This window comes from Balaenoptera musculus, chromosome 16 (assembly GCF_009873245.2).
Source record: "Balaenoptera musculus isolate JJ_BM4_2016_0621 chromosome 16, mBalMus1.pri.v3, whole genome shotgun sequence".
NCBI classification, from domain to species: domain Eukaryota; kingdom Metazoa; phylum Chordata; class Mammalia; order Artiodactyla; family Balaenopteridae; genus Balaenoptera; species Balaenoptera musculus.
In genome coordinates this window covers 5512422-5532617 of record NC_045800.1, presented here as the reverse complement: position 1 = coordinate 5532617, position 20196 = coordinate 5512422, and positions in this window count along the sequence as shown.

The window sequence follows — 20196 nt, the reverse complement described above, 5'->3', positions numbered from 1 at the left end:
CTGGCACCTGTTAGAAACACAGAATCTCAGACCCACCCCGGACCTATTGATTCAGAACCCACAGCTTAACGAGATTCTCCACGTGGTTCGTGCACACGTTAAAATCTGAAAAGCACCATAGTACGTGCTATTTAAGGCCCTTTCGGCCCCTGGGATTCAACTAATTCTGTGTCCACATGGTTCCAATATGGATGCGTGTTGGGGGCACAGGGGTGCATGAGCACATGCCTGTTTGGGGTGGGAATAGAGGGTGTGGTTCGCTTTTAACCCTTAACTAACTTACTCTCTCCCACTCCCTCTCCCCTCAAAAACATACTGAGTAAGGTTTTGCATCTACCCTCCTGGATAACCAGTCGGTACAAGCGCAAAGCACATAAATTAGCCCTGAACTGGCTATGCCCATCATAACACTATAGTGACTGCTGCCCATCCTTGAGGGTCACCCTGAGAGCAAGGTGGCACTGCCCTGAGAGCCCCCATTCTCGCCACAGCATGGTCTGGGCCAATAGATGTTTGCGGGCTGACCGAGGGCTGCCGGGTGAGGACACACAGCACCTGATTGGGCTGTAACACCCCTGAGGCCCTCCCCGGCCCGCTCCCCACCTCGACATCCCCTCACCCCCAGGGCCCGTGCTGTTCACAGCACTGCTCACCCGCGTTCTCCATGCTCACAACTCCTCTCCGGAGACGCCTGGGCTCTGAGCATCAGCCCCCAGAACCTGGATGCTGGGTCTCCGCCTAGAGCAGGAACGGGCAAGCTTTTCCTGCAAAGGGCCAGATGGTTAACGCCTCAGACTCTGTGAGTCACACGAGCTCAGGTGGGCAACCACTCAGCTCAGCTGATGCTGCTTGAAATCAGCCAGAGATGATACCTAAGCCATAGGCTACGTTCAGACAAAACTTTATGGACACTGACATCTGGATTTCATGTAATTTTTATGTATTACAAAATATGATTCCTCTTTTGCTTTTTTTTTCACCACTTAAAAAATGTAAAATTTCTTATTGCAAGAACCACACAAAATACAGGAAATGGGCAGCGGCTGGATTTGGCCCAGGGACCATAGTCGGACCTCATCTAGAGGTCAAGTGCAAGGTTAAGGTCAAATCCTGGCAGTGTGTCTGACTAACTGTGTGGCCTTAACCAACCGAGGACTGCTGTCCCAGTGACATGAGAGGACACACAGTCTGTGGCCTGCAGGAAGTGAGCAGTAAGTAGTGGCCGTTGTTACTGTTGTCATGGTTGAGCTCTAGAAAAAGCCAATGGAGGCAGGTGGGAAAGACCAAGACGCTTCGGTCAGGGCTAGGCCTTGTTTGATAAACATCCGTGGAAATATGGACTCTTTAGAGGAAAGGGGGCATCTCTCCATGGAGCCCCAACCTGAAAGGGCTCTGTGGACACAGAGGTGCCTACCCAGTGGTCACCAGGAAGATGCAATTAAGCATTTGACAGTTACCTGAGCAAAGGGAGCACCGGGACAGGCGGGGGTGAGGAAGGTGCAGAGAGAGGAGCTATGGTGGCCAGAACAAGCCCCAACCAACCTGGCCCAGAGGTGAGAGGGAGCCAAGGGTTCCCTAAGAACGTTGGAGTCAGGGTCTGGCTCCCCCGTTTGTGGGCCCCCGGGGCAAGCCGCTAATTCAGCCTGTTTGAGCCTTGGCTGCATCATCTATAACATACTTGTCAGTTTGTTTGGCAGATATTTACTGAATACCTACTGTGTGCCAGGCACTGTGCTAAGTGCTGCAGATGCATGGGTGATAGAGTCAAAAAAGACAAACGATGGACTTCCCTGGTGGCGCAGTGGTTGGGAATCCGCCTACCAATGCAAGGGACACCGGCTCGAGCCCTGGTCCGGGAAGATACCACATGCCACGGAGCAACTAAGCCCGTGCACCACAGCTACTGAGCCAACGCTCTAGAGCCCGCGAGCCACAACAAGAGAAGCCACCTCAGTGAGAAGCCTGCACACCGCAAAGAAGAGTAGCCCCCGCTCGCCGCAACTAGAGAAAGCCCGCGCACAGCAACAAAGACCCAACGTAGCCAAAAATAAATAAATAAGACAAATGATGGATCAATAGATAAATGATAGTTGGATAGATAGATGATAGATGGATGAATGGATAAATAGATAGACAGACAGACAAATAGTAACAGCTGCCATCAGCACCTGCCTGGGCTTAGGAGAATAATTTGATCAGCCTTTTGCGTTGTGCACAGCGAGACCAAAGGCCACGGGTCAGCCCACAGGAGGATTCCCCAGCTGCCTGCTGTCAGGTGGCAGGAGTGCCAGGACTCTGGCCAAATGGACAACACGGACCCCCTTCACGGGACAGATTGACACAGGAAGGGGTGCTGGTTTTGCCAGATTGTCCAAATTTTCCAGAGAAACTCAAACTTCGGCAGTGTACCCAATGTTAAATATTGGTCTCTAGTTCAAAAACTCCCAAAGGCTCTGGAACAAACAAAGCACAGCCGTGAGCTGAAAGTATTGGCCCGTAGACCACCGGTTTGTGATCTCTGAATTAGAAAAAGAGGCAGCAAAACAAAGAAATCCCTAACTCACACTGTAGAAGAGGAGCAGAAAGCAGAACAGACCGTGGGGGACACGGGGGTGGGAGGCTAATGGGGCGTGTCTGGGGCACTGTGCCCAGTGGGCTCTGAAGGACAAAGATGTCTCATGTCAACACTGCATTGTTGTGACGCCAACTCCCTCATCCCCGGCCAGACGCAGGTCTATCTGCCTTGAGTGAGGGGTACAGGAGAGATGAGGGGACAGACGAGGGGCTGAAGGCCACCTCTGGAGCAGGGTGGCAGTGGGAGGCTGGAGGCCAGCAAGGGCAGGACCCCAGAAGCCGCAGGACCGACCGCGAGAACTGAAGCCCCTCGGGATCACAAAAACAGCCTGGGAGTGAAAGAGGAGGGTGGGGTCCATTGAAGTCTGAAAGGCCAGGGTCCCCCAGCCTATGGCAGGTTAAACAGAGGAGGGCAAAGCCTGGCCCCTCAAGGGGTCTGCTGGGGAAATGGACAACCTCACAGCACTGGGAGCTGGGGACAGATTAGTCTCATTTACCCACAAAGAAAACAAGGAGCAGACAATGGGATAATATGTCCAAAACCACACAGAAAAGAGCACATCCAAATCCTACCCAGGTCTGTCTGATGACCCACAAAGTGTGATTTTGTTGTATTGATGTGTTGTCACAGCCCAACCCTGTCTGGAGAAGAGAGGCACTGTGCCTTGTCCCCCAGGCGTACCTAAAAGTGGAAAAAGACAGCACAACCGCTGCTGTGTGAAAGAGCACGTCCCACACATTCTCCATCCTTCCTCATCACACTGTTTGCGGAAGGGACGCTGGGGACACAGTGGATGGTGGACCTGGAGTCTGACCATGAGGCTGAAGCCCAGTTTCCCACCTTCACCTGCTGTGTCTTCTGTCTTTTAACCTCTCAGTTTCCTCATCTGTGAAATGGGAATAATGATAGCAGTTCCTGTCTTGAAAGTTTCCTCATGAAAGGCTGTGTGATTGACAATATGGAAGGCCTCCATCAAAGATGTTCCGTGCATCTGTTGGGCTGGGTTTTGTTGTCATTGTTGGGGCGGTAACCTGTGCGGTTTCCCACCTGTGTTGTCACCAGGGAAGGAAGCCCTGACCCCTGACCACAGTCGTAACCACCTCCCGGGGCCAGACTCTGAGTCCACGGTGTGACCCGACATCACACCAGGGGATGTCCCCTCCCCCTGGGGACTCATCATCAGACCCACCTGAGTTGCCTGGGCTGTGGTGATCCCACCGTGGGGCGGGGCCCTTGGGGTCGAGAAAGCTGGAGCCCATCAGGGGTTCTGGCACCGACCACCCAGGTCACTCGGGGTTTCTGCTTCTGTGGACCTCTCCGTCTTGGTCCAGCTCTCCTCCAGGTGGGCCTCCACTCTCTCCGGGCCACATGACCCTTACCCTCCCCATCACGTCCTTCCTGTCTGTGTGCCAATGCTTCACAGCCTGTTGGAGCCCAAGTATGATTATGTGAAGCCCTGCGTTTATTGCGACAGCCTCCCAGGGGCACGCTCATGATTTGGGGGGCGAGGGGGCCTTGGAGTCTTAATTCAAACAGTAGCTATCAGTGGAATTTTAGAGCGAGGCATGAGGGTCACCAGGCTTGTTCTTTGCTGGGGGTCTGCTTACAGATGGGGTTCTGCCCATGACCATGGTTTCTCATTCTGACTTTGAGCAGGAGTCCCACATGCATACGTAGACACCATTACAATGTCACATATACTGATGGTAAACCTACCTATTTTTTTAACTTCTCACTTTGTGTTCGCTTAAGTAGGCTCACTGGTCTACACTGCATGGCACACTGCAGTTCCATCCATACCATGCCATGTCCTGGACAGCAGAGAGGTGGTCTGTGCCAAGCCCAGTGACCCTCATTTTGGAAATGTCCCTCAAGTCCAAACCAGTGGATGCAGGAGGCAAAGGAGCATGGTTTCCTGGGCCCCATCCTCACCCGCTCCCGGTCTGCCACACCAGGGCCAGCCAGCTGCGTGCACACACAGGCTGCAGCCACAGACAGGAAAATAAAAGGCCTTTGCTTTCATGGCACTGAAAGCATCACGCTTTTAGTCCATGCAGTACAGGTGCCGTGCTTTGGGAAGCACTGGCCTATACTGAAGAGTGTATAAATAAATTCATCAAGTGTACTTCCTTCTTCCACTAATTTAATAAAAAACAACTTTGCTTGACATGGTCCATCTGTTATATACCGAAGGCATGGGCATTACTGCTTTAGGTTAAATATAATTTTGAAATGTGCCACCTGGATGCCATCATCCCCTGAGCCCTTTAAACTATATTCTCTTGGAAAGAATGTGACATGTAAGGTGAACATGGGGTCTTTTTTTCCCTTTGTAAATGAGCGTTTTCTGTCCTCTAAAAATCAAAAGGATATTTTTACTGTTATGATTTTGTTATGCTTCTTTATAGTGTCGTTTGCTTTCGTGAAGTTAAAGGAAGCAGTGAAGTGGAAACCAGTAACAAATAGGGCATGTTGAAATCGAGCTCCAGAGTTTAAAGCTTCCATTCGTTTAACTGGGGAGAAAAGCGTATGTTTGTTTGGATACCTAATTATTGGGAAAGGAGAGGTTCATCTGTCTAAGTTAATATCCCCTAACCGAGTTGGAAATTAGCATACATCTCTTTAATTACACCTGCTGCTACAGCCTCATGGACCAGCCACACACACAGGATGGGAGGGGGTGTCCTGACCACCTGCCCCCCGACACCACCTGTTGCTGGAAGGACGTCAGGCCCCCCAGGAAGCTCCAGGCGCCTCCTCCCCGTCACCAGCTTGAAACCCACGTGGCCTTAAGTGACCAGCCTCCATCAGCGTGTTCAGCCAGTGTATCCTCAGAGCTGTACGATGCTTGGCGCAAGGATGTGCACGGTAATTGTTGAATGACTGACTGACTGAATGAATGAATGACAATTTAACAAGTGCTTGTGAGCCCTCCTCTGTGGCATCACATGGCATGTGGACTAACATTTGATCTCCAAAGCCAGGCATTAATAGGCCCCATGGAAACCACTGTGGCTCCCGTAACTGCTCCCCCTGGAGGCTGGGAAGGGAAGGGCCCCTCCTGCTGTGGGGTTATACGTTAATTTCTGAGCCCATCATCTGGAGGTTCCATTTATTCACTTGCTTATCATTGCCGAAAACAAATGATCCGGAGCTTAAATGTCTGACAATCAAGAAACGGTTGAGGAAATAATAGAATTGCAATGCACTAAGTTGCTATTTAAAATGATGTTTATCCAGCACTTATAATAACGTTAGAAATGCTTATGATCTAATATTAATGGGAAACAAAATCGTCTATGCCATATAAAGTCATATGAAGACTATTATGGTAAAGGCATTTTTAAAAAATCAAAGAATTCGAATACAAGACCAGAAGAAAACAGCAAGAATGTTAACTGTCTTTGGGTGATGAGTTTATGTTACTTGGTTCTCCTTTCTGCTTCTTGGTGCTTGCCGGATTTTCTATAGCTAGCATCTACTACCGGTTCTATATAAAAAAATCATAAAGCTTTTTTTTTTTCTAAGAGGAGGTGATCTATAGTCACCTCTCTGCCAACAGCCAGCTGAGATTGCTGTTTCTGGTTTTCCTGAAGAGGGGGTTCTGGTGATACCTGTGTGCCCAGGAGGTTTTACCACACCCGGAGGGCTTTGGGGTGTGTGCTGCAGAGGAGTGCGGGCCCCAAGCCCCATGGCAGCTGCCCCTTTCTAATGATCGAGGACTGAGTTAGTTTCCAGATACCAGGGGTCAGTGGAAGAATGGGACCAGAGCCCCTCCCTCTGCTTTTCCTGTTAATGATTCAGGCCCATACACTGCACTGCCTCCCCCGTTACATTGCCAAGGCATTTTACAATCAATAACTATTTTATTTACGATCCTCTAAGAAATAGTTAGGTGTTATTTTCCATCTCATTAAAATGCAGCTTGAGCTTCACCCATGACTGACGTGGGGATTCAGCTCTGGTTGGGGCTCCTGGGATGAAGAGGTCAGGGCGGGAGGATGAGGAGGATTTATAGCTGCTCCTGGTGCAGAGGGGAAAGGGAGGCAGTGGGACGGGACCTCCTAAATGCTGCCCCCAGAGCAAAGCTACTGTGGTTGGAAGGGAGGGGCCCTTCTGAGTTCCCCCAAGGAAATTTCTCAGTGTACATGGTGTGAATTCACTCTAGGGATTCTAGTAACCAGTGTGTGTAGGAAGGATTTTCCAAGGGTCCTTGGAAGTCCTGTGATAGCCAGAAAGCCCCAATGGTTGTGGTTATTACTGCTAATGTGCCCCCCACATGGACACACCTTCTGGATGGCATGCCCAAGGAAGCCGACCTATATTCATATATTTCCTATAATGTTTCATTTCTAAAGAAAAATCTTGAAGGTTTTATTTAACAATGTCTAAAACATTGCTGTCATAGGGACCAAAGTTGCTTTTTTTTTTTTTTTAAGATTTTATTCTTTTTTTATTTTTATTTTTTATTTTTTTAACATCTTTATTGGAGTATAATTGCTTTACATTGGTGTGTTAGTTTCTGCTTTATAACAAAGTGAATCACTTATTGAAGCGTTAGTCATCTGAGTTCACAAAGATAGGGTAAAAAATTTTATCATGATACCATTTTGTTATAAAAGCACTGGAATCAATCTCCGCCAGAACTTCCAGTGCACATTTCCTTTGATTTGTTAGCATTTCTGAAATCCAGCAATTAAACTTGCTTAGAAACGTAGCCAGGCAAATGATGTTCTCAGCCTGGGTCCCCATTTAGGGTCTCCTTAATTCCCACCAATCCTGCACACGAGACTCCAACGGTGCCTACTCTCAGGCCCCAGATGGCGCCAGGTGCCATGCCCTCTGAATGTCTTGGTCTCTCTCTTCCCCAACTCTCTGGCTCTCCCCAGGCTTCCAGGCAAACCCACCACATCATCACCCCTCTCCTGGCGCTATGGGGTGGGGGAAAGGGGGCATCCCCACACCAGTTTCAGGGAAGAGGAGAGGAAGGGAAGGACAATGGAAATAGACTGTGAGATCATCAGGTCGGGGCATGAAAGGTAGGAGGGAGAGAATGTGAGATCGTTCCAGAAACGTAGAAGGGGGTCACTTTGGAACAGCCTTGAACGCAATGCCAACGCAGTTGTCATTCATTCTGCAGGTAAAAGGGAGCCATTGATGGTTTCCAAGCACAGGAGCAAGGTGATCAAAGATGTGGTCTTGGAAGATCCTGCAAGAAAATTATAGCTGGATGAAATCACCCCACCCTCCAGCTGGAAGTCAACCCGCCCCGTTGAGACCCCTCCTCATTCCTTCCATTCTCTTTCTATTCATGAAGCCTTCTTTCTGCGCTTTGCTGTGGCTTCTCCGTCCTCACGCGTCTCACTTTCCCGCTGGTCTGGCAGCATCTTGCGGGCAGGTTTGTGTCTGATGTACCGCCCCGAACAGCGTGTATGGCAGTAATCCGAGCCACCCATGCTGCCTGGCTTGCTGCCTGATTTCAAACCTGCCTTATTTCGAAAGAGATTTAGGGCAAATTGTGGGTGACTAAGAAATTAGATGGATGTGTGGATGAATGAAGGAACGAATGAGTGCTTGAGGGAATGCCAGCTTTCATAGTCCCAGAGGTCCCTGCCTCTCCTGCAGCCCACTCTGCCCAGAGCTGGCAGTGCCTCTGGAAACCTCTGGGCGTGAAAGCCTGAATGAGGGGGAGACTCCCAGACTCCTGTTCACTTCTCACCTGGCACCAAGCAGCCCTGCCTCACATATCCAGGTTCCGGGTACCCCCACTGATCCCTGGACGCCCTCTTCATCCTTCTCACCACATTCTTAAAGGACAGAGACTTTCTTCATTGCTAGCTTTGCGAAGATCATTAGAGCAGAAGGGTGACGCCCTGGTCACGCCAAACCACACATCCTCGGCCTCTCCTTTAGAAAAACAGAAACCCTCCCTGTTTAGGGTGATTAAACTGTGGTCTGCCGAGATGCACGGTTCTCTTCCAGCTAAACCTCCATATCACGACCTACCCCAGATCCAGTACCTGGGGAGTTTTGTTCTACCTACTGTACCTTTTCCAATTGTACTGGACCCCTGGGCAAGAGAGCATTTCTAAAGATTCCACCTCTGTACTAATATTATTGAAGAAACTGGGCTGAGAAGAAATGTGATGTGTTTTAGAAAGATAAGTAAATACTGGGCCTCCAGGTTATGTATATATTTTAAAATAGCCTGTACCCCAGGATCTTTATTTATGATATTGAAAAGAAACTGTTTGGAAAGCTTTAATAACTTTAACTACAGCATAAAGGAAGGTAATATGTAGCATGATTAGCTTGCCATTATGTTATTTGTGCTGTATAGATACAAAAGTTCAGAATCAGATATTTTATGGGAAATCATTACAATTCTGAAAATGTGACTGAACTTTTCCTAAATATATCAAAAAAGGAACAGCTTGTGAGCATATATAATTGAAAACAAAGTTTATGAGGCTGTAGATGTCTACAAACATCAACAGAAATTTAACAGAACTACGTAAAATTTTGTGTTTTGTCTATTACACTCAGACGTTCCCCTGTGTGTATCCACTGTTCCTGTAGTGGGTGGTGCTCAGCCATTTCACAGATGGGTATAGTGATTTGATGAGAAGGTCTATGGGGTTTGAGACTGATGGGGTGGCCATGTACAGCCATGCAGGTTGTGCACTGAACAACTGCAGGGCACCCCTTTGCCATAGAGAGTGATGTGAAAGGCCCTTGCTGGAGTTCACAGTACAAGACCTGCACAGCAGTAAGGAGTTCTTCTTGAGCCATCACCTTGATGGGGAAGCAGAATCCACCTGTAATCCCCCAAATAATACAGCTGAGAAGGAAAACCTAAAGCCTTGTGCACTGTTGATGGGAATGTAAATTGGTGCAGCCACTATGTAAAACAGTATGGAGGTTCCTCAAAAAATTAAAAATAGAACTACCACATGATCCAGCAATATCGCTTCTGGGTCCATATCCAAAGGAAAAAAGTTACTATCTTGAAGAAATATCTGCCATTGCAGCATTAGTTTCAATAGCCAAGACGTAGAAACAGCCTACGTGTCCATCAACGGTTGAATGGATAAAGAGAATGTGGTGTATATACACAATGAAATATTATTCCACCATAAAAAAAGAATAAAATCTTGCCATTTGTGAAAAAATAGATGGGCCTTGAAGGCATTATGTTAAGTGAAATAAGTCAGACAAAGATAAATACCATATGATCTCATTTATATGTGGAATCTTTAAAAAAAAAAAAAAATGCTTATAGATACAGAGGAAAGATTCATGGTTGCCAGAAGTAGAGGGTGGGGGAGAGGGGTGAAACGGGTAAAGGGAATCAAAAGGTACAAACTTTCAAGTATTAAAAAAAAAAAAAAGCATTCCTAGCAATCATAACTACCTTCAATTCATTCATTCACTCATTCATTCATTCAGCTCTTGAAGTTGTGAATTCCCCCTTAGAAGCATCACAGGGGCTGCCAGTGGATTCCTACATCAGGGAGAGAACTCAACTGCTGGGTGTGCTCTCACCTGGGATCCATGATCTCACCAGCAAGCCAGATGCTTTTCCTCCCATATTCCTGCTCCTGGGTGCATCTTTCTTTGACCCCAGTGTATGTGGGTTGGAACCCGTGCTGCCTTCTGACTAACGACTGGGATGGTTGCTTTTGCCCGTTTTGGATTTGCATCTGAGAAAAGGCTCGGCCACATCCTCCTCTGTCCTACATGGTCAGTTCCTAATGCTACCTGGCAGAACGTTAAATGGTTTCTCAAAAGCTGCTCAGGCTAATGACCTACAACTACTCCATGAAACGTGCTCTCATTTTAGGTCCAGCAAAAACAATTCCGTGCCAACAAATGATTTAGAACTGACAAAAAATATCTCACAAATAAAATAGGCACAAAAAAGCAGTGAGTTGGCATCTGTTATGACTTTTGAAAATGTCCAGATGGGTATGGATAGATTGCGGGGCTACCAACCCTTCCTAGAGGCAGAAAAGGTGAGTTACCTGGTTCTGGCCTCGCCTCTCTTGTGGGTGAGTCATGAGATCTGCAACGTGTTGGGATATCCAGCTCTAGTTTCCGCGTCTGGAGCTGCTCTCGTGGAGGTAAACATGTTGATGAACAGCTTGCTATGTGCACCAGCTGTTGTTTTTATCCTGCTGGCTTCCCATCCCCTGGATCTGGATCTGGAATCTACTTCCCTAATTGCAGGGGAGGGAACTCAACCAAGGTGGCAATCCCCTGTCCTCTGTCCACTGTGATTGGTCCAGGGGTGGGTGTGTGTAACCCAAGGTGGGCCAATCGGTGTTTTACCTGTAGGTTTTACCTTCAGTGTTTTACCTGAAGGTACTGGGGAAAGGTCTTGTTTTCCTTGCTGGAGGCAAGCTGGCCAAATGGGAGTCCATGACTGCCTGAAGCCATGTCTCCACTACCTGGAGAAAGCTGATTGTATAAAAATCCCCCAAACTGTGAGAGGCTGAAAGGACAGCGAGAAAACACTTCAGGCCCTCAAGTCAGCCCAGAAGATGGCCCTCACCCCGCTATTTCCCCTTGGGTTTTGTGAGTCGATGGAATACTTTTCTCCCCCCCTTAAGCTAATTTGAGTTCAGTTTCTGTCATTTGCAACCCAAACGTTCTGGTGAATATGGAATAGAAATGAGGTCCCGAGGATGTGGGAGCTAGCAAGAGCCAAGGGCACAGAAGACAGGGCACAAGCTGTTCTGCATTAGGAGTATCTTTTAGCAAGGTCTATTCACACCTCAGGGGAGAGAAGAGAGAAAGGGGAAGAGAGAGGGGGCAGAAGATTGGAGCCAGGAAGCTGGCAGAAGGCAGGGCACCGCCTGGCTGAATCTGCGGAGGCTCTAACGTGCCCTTAAGAGCAGCAGTACATAATGTGGGGTTTTTGAACGCTTGCTGCACAAAAGAACTACTCCTTATGACCGTAAATTTCAGGAAAAGTTCTTCCACGTGGAAGCAGCCTATATTCATGGCAGCTGGAAGGGAGGTGTAGGATCAGAGTTGGACTCACCATGATGTAGACATAAGGAATAATCACAAGAGGCAGAGCACAGAAGGAGAATCTTTCAAGCAGGAAATCAAGAATTCTGGTCTGATCCTCTCATGGGAAGCTAAGCCATGGGCTGTTTGCAGTCACTGACAGATAGTCTTTTTGGTTTCCAGAGGCCCAGAATGGGTAGTTGAGTCACTGTTATCCTAGATGGCATGGGACCTGGAGATCCCAGAAGACACCTGGTCACAAAGGAACAGGCCTTGTTATCAGAGGAGACATTAAAACGTGGACCAGGTAACCTAAGTGTTATGGTTTATTCTGTTCTAAGGAAGTGTGTGTGTACGCAAGTCACTAAAATGTTCTCCTTTGATGGAATCGCGTTGCACGGGTGATCCAGGACCCACACATGAGCATCCGTTCACAACAGTTAAGCCAGGCCCTTTCGCATTTTGCATGGGGCATTTTGTAAACAAAGGACACTCCGCAACAGAGGAAGGTTTCCCCACGTCTTCAGGGGAGCCGAGCAGGATCCAGAATCAAACAGAGATTGTGGACAGGACAGCATCAGTAAGCCAACACAATTATTGCACCTAAATTGCAGAATGGAAAAAAGCAGCTTTCAGAATGAAATTGATCTGGGCAAAAATTGCCGAGAACACTGTTGTAAGGAACAAGCTACCTTTTTTTTTACCGTCTAAGCTTATTCTGAAATGACTTTACCATTAGATTTTAACAAGAAGATTTAATGGGCGAGAAGCTAAACTTCCATTAAGTCGTTTCAAACACCCCCGATTCGTATTTACTAATAATGATGATTTCCAAACGCTCATTCCTGCAACTCAGAACGGGCGGCCCAGCAGGCAGATGCCGTGCATGGAGTAATCTCCATGGATAATTGCCTGTCAGCGTGGCATATTAAAGGGAAACAGCAAGGTTACAAGATAATGCTTTGGTCTGCTGTCTAACTTGAAGACACAAAGCGGAAAACTAGACTTGAGGAAAAAGCTTTTAGACTTTTCGAGTTTACATGAAATTTGGGAATCTTAACCCTTAGGGTGGGGCTTGGAGGGATCAACAGAGGCCCTGAAAATGTGCACCAGATTTTTTTGCATGTCTGTATTATGTGCCTTTTTCTAGGAAGAGGATCCATAGAGGGGATACGACCCCCCAAACTTTTAAGAATCACTGAATACATGTACTTTTACCAGTGCTGCCCAATAGAACTTTCTGGAATGATGGAACTATTTTATATCTGCATTATCCAAAATGTTAGCCATTAGCCACTCATGGCTACTGAGTGCATGAAATGTGGCTAGTGCAACTGACAAACTGAATTTTTAACTTTATTTAATTTTAATTAATTTAAATTTAACTTTGAAGAAGCAAAATTATGGGGATTAAAAAACAGATCAGTGGTTACCAGGGGCTAGGGGTTGGGAGAAGATTGACCACAAAGGAGCAGCCTGATGGAATAATTTGGAATGATGGAACTCTTCTGCATTTTGATTGGGGTGGCAGTACTTGACTCTATGCATTTGTCAAAGCTCATGGAGCCCTACATCAAAAATAATGATTTATTGGGAATCCCCTGGCGGTTAGGACCTCGTGCTTCCACTGCAGGGGGCATGGGTTTGATCCCTGTTCGGGGAACTAAGATCCGGCATATATATATATATATATATATATATATATATATATATATATATATATATATATAGTGATGTATTATATGCAGATTGAAAATGAAATTTTAAAAGATGTAATTGCCTACATGTGGCTCGTGGCTGCCATATTGGTTGTGCAGCTCTAGACCATCACTTTAAAAGACCTACATGTGTAAGCATCACCACCAATGATGTAACTGGACTTTCCTGACTGACAGAACAGGCACGGTGACCTGAACATACAGTCTTAACCTTGGTAAGTTCCACTGACAATAGACATCTTACTCAGAAGCAATCTCAAACTCACGTGCTCATGGAAACCCTTTTAAACCAACTCCAATTTTTTCCCTTGTGACCGTTTATCAGTTTCCTAAGGCTGCCCTAACAAAGTACAGCAAACTGGTAGCTTAGAACAGTAGAAATTGATTCTCTCCGGCAGTCCAGAAGTCTGAAATCCAGGTGTTGGCAAGACTGGTGTCTTCTTGACTGCTCAGAGGGAGAGTCTAGTCTATGTCTCCCTTCTAGCTTCTGGGGGCTTCTGGACATCCTCACAGTCCTCGGCTTGTGGCAGCATCACTCCCATCTCCATCTCCACCTTCCACCTTCACAGAGCATTCTCCCATCTGTGTCTCTCTGAGTCTCTGTGCACAAATTTCCCTCTTCTCATACGGACACTAGAAATTGGATTTGGCCCACCCTAACCCAGTATGACCTCATCTTAATGTAATCACATCTGCACAGATCCTATTTCCCAAAAAGGTCATATTCACAGGTACCAGGACTTGAATGTATCTTTTCAGGGGACACAATTCAACCCATAAAAGACTACAGTCATTGTTGGGACAGACTCCCTTTCCCAGTATAGAGCATTCCAGACCAAGTATGGCTTCACCTTGGACTTAGCTTTGATTTCATTTGTGTGTGTGTGTTCATATGTGTGTATGCATCTGTGTGTGTGTGTTTTCCATTTCAGCATTTTTACCATGACATGAGTGTCCTGTCCGTGGCAAAGGGAGTGGTGCCTGGCCAGTGCCCTCCTTTACCGGGCCCTTGCCACTCAGGAAAAACTTCCCTTCATTAACTGAAGGGCAGGTCCTGAGGCAGAGATGTGGCCTCTCCCAGATCAGTGGCCCTTGAGCTGGTTGGCAGAACTCTGGGCACAGGGGCAGGGAGGCCATAGGACAAGAGGAACTGGATTTGATGCTGAAGCCTCTTATTACAGGTGACACAGAAGGACTTACTTTACTTTTTTTTTTTTTTTTTTTTGACGGCACAACATGGCGTGCGGGATCTTAATCCCCCAACTAGGGATCGAACCCACAACCTCAGCAGTGAAGGCATGAAGTCTTAACCACTGGACCACCAGGGAAATCCCAGTTACTTCACTTTTTGAGCCTTAATTTCCTCACTAGTCACGTGTGACTGTTGTGCTTACTTCTTGGGTTGTTTTGATCATGAAATAATAGATCTATCGAGCACTTAGCTAATCGATAAGTGTTGTTTTCCAAGTCCTTCCCTTTTTGACTATTTTCCTTTCATTTCTCCACACACATAGAGCCTTATACTATAAAAATAATTTCTATTTAATATAAAAATGCAGAAAAATGTAAAAAGTAAATGAAAATATTTGTAATTCCCTCACCCAGGGATAATCGTTATTTAAATTTTTATGTATTTCCTGACCAACATTTTTAATGCATATATTTAATACACTATCTCTGCAAAATTGGTTTCATTCTGTGCATATTTGTTTGGAACTGCTCTCACTTAACAAGATAGTACATTTTCATATTTAATTAAACGGTCCTCTAAAACACGGTTTATAATGGCTGCAGAGTAATCCATCATGTATATAACATATTTCTTCAATTAATAACCTTTTGTCAGCCTTTTTGGCTGTTCCCAATTTTTTAATTTTTTAAACAATATTGCTAGAAACGTTCTCATGTATAAAACATTGTGCATCTCTCCAATTATTCCCTTTAGAAAAGTTATCAGGGGAGAATTTCCTGGCAGTCCAGTGGTCAGGACTCAGTGCTTTCACTGCCATGGGCCCAGGTTCAATCCCTGGTCAGGGAACTAAGATCCCACACGCTACACAGCGTGGAAAATCCACTCTCTAATGGACCATTTCATAACTTCTCCTTCTTGCTTCCATCTTTCCTTCTTCCTCTTCATCTCAGCTGATAACCTTCCCTCTTGATTTCACTGAGAAGACAGAAGCCATCAAAGAGAACTTTCTTATCTTCCCTTGACCAAGTCCAGCCACCTACCTGCTTCTGGACCATCACACTATCTGGCCTCCCTCCTGTACAGATGAAGTTCAGCCCCTCCATCCACTTGGGTCCTGGGTCCTGGGTCCCGGCCTCTCTTGCTGACTCAAGGATGACGCTCCTAGAACCCTCCTCTTCCTCTCCTGCATCCTCAGAGAGCTTTACCGCAACTGGATCGTCCCCAACACTTTGCAAACACACATGGATTTATCGCCTGTATTTGTTTTCTATGACTACTATCACAAATGACCACAAACTTAGTGGCTTCAAGCAACATAAATTTATAATCTTACAGTTCTGGAGGTCAGAAGTCCAAAATGGGTTTTACTGGGCTGAAATCAAGGCATCAGCAGGGTTGCATTCCTTCTGGAGGCTCTAGGGGAGAATCCACTTCCTTCCCTTTTCCAGCCTCTCGCTTATAAAGACCATGTGGTTACACTGCCATCTAGATAATCTGTGGCACCTTTTGTCGAGTAAGGTAACATGCTCACAGGCTCCGGGAGTTCAATCATGGACATCTTTAGGAGATGGTTATCCTGCCAACCACATCTTCCATCTTTTCTCTCAGAAACCACTCCAGCTGGACCTTTGTCCCACCAGCATCCTGCTTCTGCCAAGTCCCCCATGATCTCCTCCGCACCGCATCTGTGGTCAGGTCTCAGCACTGCGGTGCCCTGATGTCTTCGCTACATTTGACAACAGATCATTATTTCCTTCATCCTTTTAGGATGCCAGAATTTCTTGGTTTTCCCCTTATTTCATTGGCTCCTCCTCCTCCATCTCTGACTAAATCCTGCCCCTCCCCTTGACCACTATGTAACCCTAGGACTCACTTCTTTATCTGCACTGACTCCCTGGGTGACCTCCTTTGGTCCTACGGCATAAAACATTACATGTATTGATGAAACCCAAATCTACTTTCCCAGTCCCAACCTCTCCTCTGAGCTTCCAGACCTAGACCACTCCTCTTGGATTCTCACAGGCCTCTCCCACTTGGTGTGTGCAAGGCTGAGCTCAAGGTCCCTCCACCTCCGCCTGTATTCCCATCTCAGAAAATGACGCAGGACACCAAGATGCTCAGACAAAAAGCATGAATTCATCTTGGTTCTGCTCTTTCCCTCAAAACCAGCATCTGATGCATCAGCAAGTCTTGAAGGTGCCACCTTTACCACACATCCCTGGATGATCCTCCATCCCGGCAATACCCCTTGCACTGTCCCCTCTCTGCTGGGTCACTGCAGGGACCTCCAAGTTACCTGAATGACCAGTCTCCCTGCTTCTAGTCCTGACTTATAGTCTGTTTTCCATGCAGAAGCTGGCACAGTCTTTAAAATGTACATCAAATCCTGTCATTCTTGGGCTCAGATCCTCCAATCAGAGTATATACAAGATCAGGATGGTAACCATGGCACAAGGATCTCAGACACATAACAAGAGGATTAAGGACTTTGCTGATGACCAATGAACAGGTAGAAGAGTCAGGGCATCATAAGTCCTGTTGAATGTTGGCGGTATTGCAGGAAGTAAGCTAGAAAATGGGCAGCAATAGAGTGCGATCAAGATTTAGAAGAGCTGTGCATCAGAATTAAGAATTTCTGATAAGCAGTGTACCCATTGGTAAAATTAACAGAAACGTGATAGACTGGGAGATGTTTGCAAATCTACAACTGACCAGGGATTTAAAAACAAAACAAAACAAAAAAGATTTCAAAGAGCTCCAACGATTGGGCCAGGCAGAAGCTCTGAAACCTGGCTGTGCATTAGAAGCAGCTCAAAAGGATTTTGACAATATTGCTGCCTGGGTCTTCCCCAGACGACATCAGTCAGAACGTCTGGGCATGAGGTCCCAGCACCAGTACGTTTTAAAAGCTCTCCACAAAATTCTGCTTTGAGGACTGAGAACCACTGTGAAGGGTATGAACATGAGAGTATGGAGATAAGGTGAGAAGAAGGAAAAGGAAGGCTGAAAATGAGAAGATGAAGCAGCTGAGAGGCCAGGGTGTCTGATGGTCATTTATGTGGATGCTGAAGTCTCCATGAGCTGCAGAGCAGAGAAATCCAACTCTGATTAGAGATGCTTTCCTGGACTGATCTTCTGGGCATCTTGTTGGGATAAGAGGGGCAATTTGTGGTGGGAGCTGGGAATGAGGTCTTCCCAGGACACATGGGCCTCTAAAGATCTCCCTCAGTTTCTTCCAAGAGCAGTGCTGAGGCCCAGGAGTGGGGTGATCCAAGTAGGAACACTCTAAGCTCAGGGGACCTCTTTTGTGTCCATGGCAGACAGAATAATGCCCACCTGGAATGGGCTGAATGGTGTCCCCCCAAATCCATGTCCACCTTAAGAGTCAGAATGAGATTTTATTTGGAAATAGGGCCTTTACAGATGGAATTACGTTAAAATGAGATCATACTGGATTAGGATGTTCCCTAAATCCAATGACTGGTGTCCTTATAAGAAGAAAGGACACATAGAGATGCACAGGAAAGAAAGGGGTCATGTAAAGACACCGGCAGAGATGGAGATGACACAGCTACAAAGGAAGGAACGCCAAGAATTGCCAGAGCCACCAAAAGCTGGAAGGAGCAAAGAAGGATTCTTCCCTAGAAGCTTCAGGGAGCAGAGCCATCAGGGCAACTTCTAGTCTCCAGAACTGAGAGAGAATAAAATTCTGTTGTTTTAAGCCATCCGGTTTACGGTACTTTGCCATAGCACTCCTAGGAAATTAACATACCCAAAGATGTTCACATCCTACTTCCCAGATCCTATAAGTACATTATGTTATATGGCAAGGGGGAATTAAGGTTGCTAATCAGCTGCCTTTAAAATAGGGAGATTCTCCTGGATTGTCCAGGTAGGCCCATTGTAGTCACAAATGTCTTCAGAAGTGAAGAGGAAGGCGGAAGAGTCAGTGTCCGAGGGATATGATGTTGGGATGTGATGTTGGAAAGACTCAGGACCCAGCGGGTCATTGCCAACTTCCAAGTTGGAGGAAGAGGCTACGAGCCAAGAAATGGGCAACCTCTAGAAGCTGAAAAAGGCAAGAACACCAATTCTCTCCCTAGGGCTTCAGGAAAGGAACACAGCCTTGCTGACTGACACTTTGGTTTTAACCCAGGGAGACTCACTTAGGACCTCGGACCCCAGAACTGGAAGGTAGTAACTTTGCGTTGTTTCATCCCACTGACTTTGCAGTAATTTGTTGCAGCAGCAACAGGAAACTAATAAAATAGCAAAAAATAATTTTTACCTTTTTCTATGTATTTTTCCCCAGTCAGTTTTAACTTTGCTATTTTTTATATAAGAAATTAAAAATTTTTACCAAGCAAATTCTCTTGTATAATTTCCTTTATGTTTTTATCTTTTCATACGATACTTAGAGCTCCTCTCTATAGAGGTGGGATACGTACTCCTTTTATCCTCTTACAGCTTTTCATGATTTGAGTTTTTATATTTAATTTTATAATCCAGTAGCTTTTAACCAATTTTTTCTGGTTGCAGATACTTTGAGAATCTGATGAAAGCTATAGATGCCAAAGAACACAAACATATACATGCAAAAATTTGCGATGATTAACAACATTCTCAATCTTGTTGCAGTTTCTTTTGGTTTACAGCATGAAGCAGAGGGCTTATTTCAAAAAGGCTTTCTTGTCCCACTAACATGTCCCATAAACAAAAGTTTCAAATATCAAACAAAAGGCTTTTATTCCCTCAGGCCAAAGTTTTCACCTCTAGAAAAAGAAGGTAAAAAAATTTCTTTTAAAAGTGAACCTAGGAGGCTTCCCTGGTGGCTCAGTGGTTAAGAATCCACCTGCCAATGCAGGGACACGGGTTCGAGCCCTGGTCCGGGAGGATCCCACATGCCACAGAGCAACTAAGCCCGCGCACCACAACTACTGAGCCTGCGCTCTAGAGCCCGTGAGCCACAGTCACTGAGCCCACGTGCCACAGCTACTGAACTCGTATACTCTGGAGCCCATGTGCCACAACTAGAGAGAAGCCCATGTGCCACAACGAAGATCCCTCATGCCACAACTAAGACCTGATGCAGCCAAATGAATAAATAAATAAATATATAAATATTTTTTAAAAATGAACCTAGGTGTACACCCAAAACAACTGAAAGCAGGGACTCAGATACACGTACAGCAATGTTCAAAGCAGCATCATTCATGAGCGCCAAAATGTGGGAATATCTGAAATGTCCACTGATGGATGAATGGACAAACAAAATGTGGTCTCTCCATACAATATCATTCAGCCTTAAAAAGGAATGAAATTCTGACACGTGTTGCAACATAGATGAACCTTAAAAACATTAACATTCAAAACATTACCTTAAAATGAGCCAGACACAGAAGAACAAATATTGTATAATCCCCCTTATATGAGGTGCCTAATATAGGCAAATTTATAGAGACAGAAAATAGAATAGAGGTTCTCAGGGCCTGGGGGAAAGATGGAATGGAGGGTTAGTGTTTAATGGGTACAGTTTTAATTTGGGATGATGAAAAAATTCTGGATGCGGATAGCGGTGATGGTTGCACAACAACGTAAATGTGCTTAAAGCAGCACTGAGGGGTACACTTAAAATAGTTAAAGGAAAAAAAAATAGTTAAAGGAGGATTATATGTTGTGGGTATTTTACCACCATC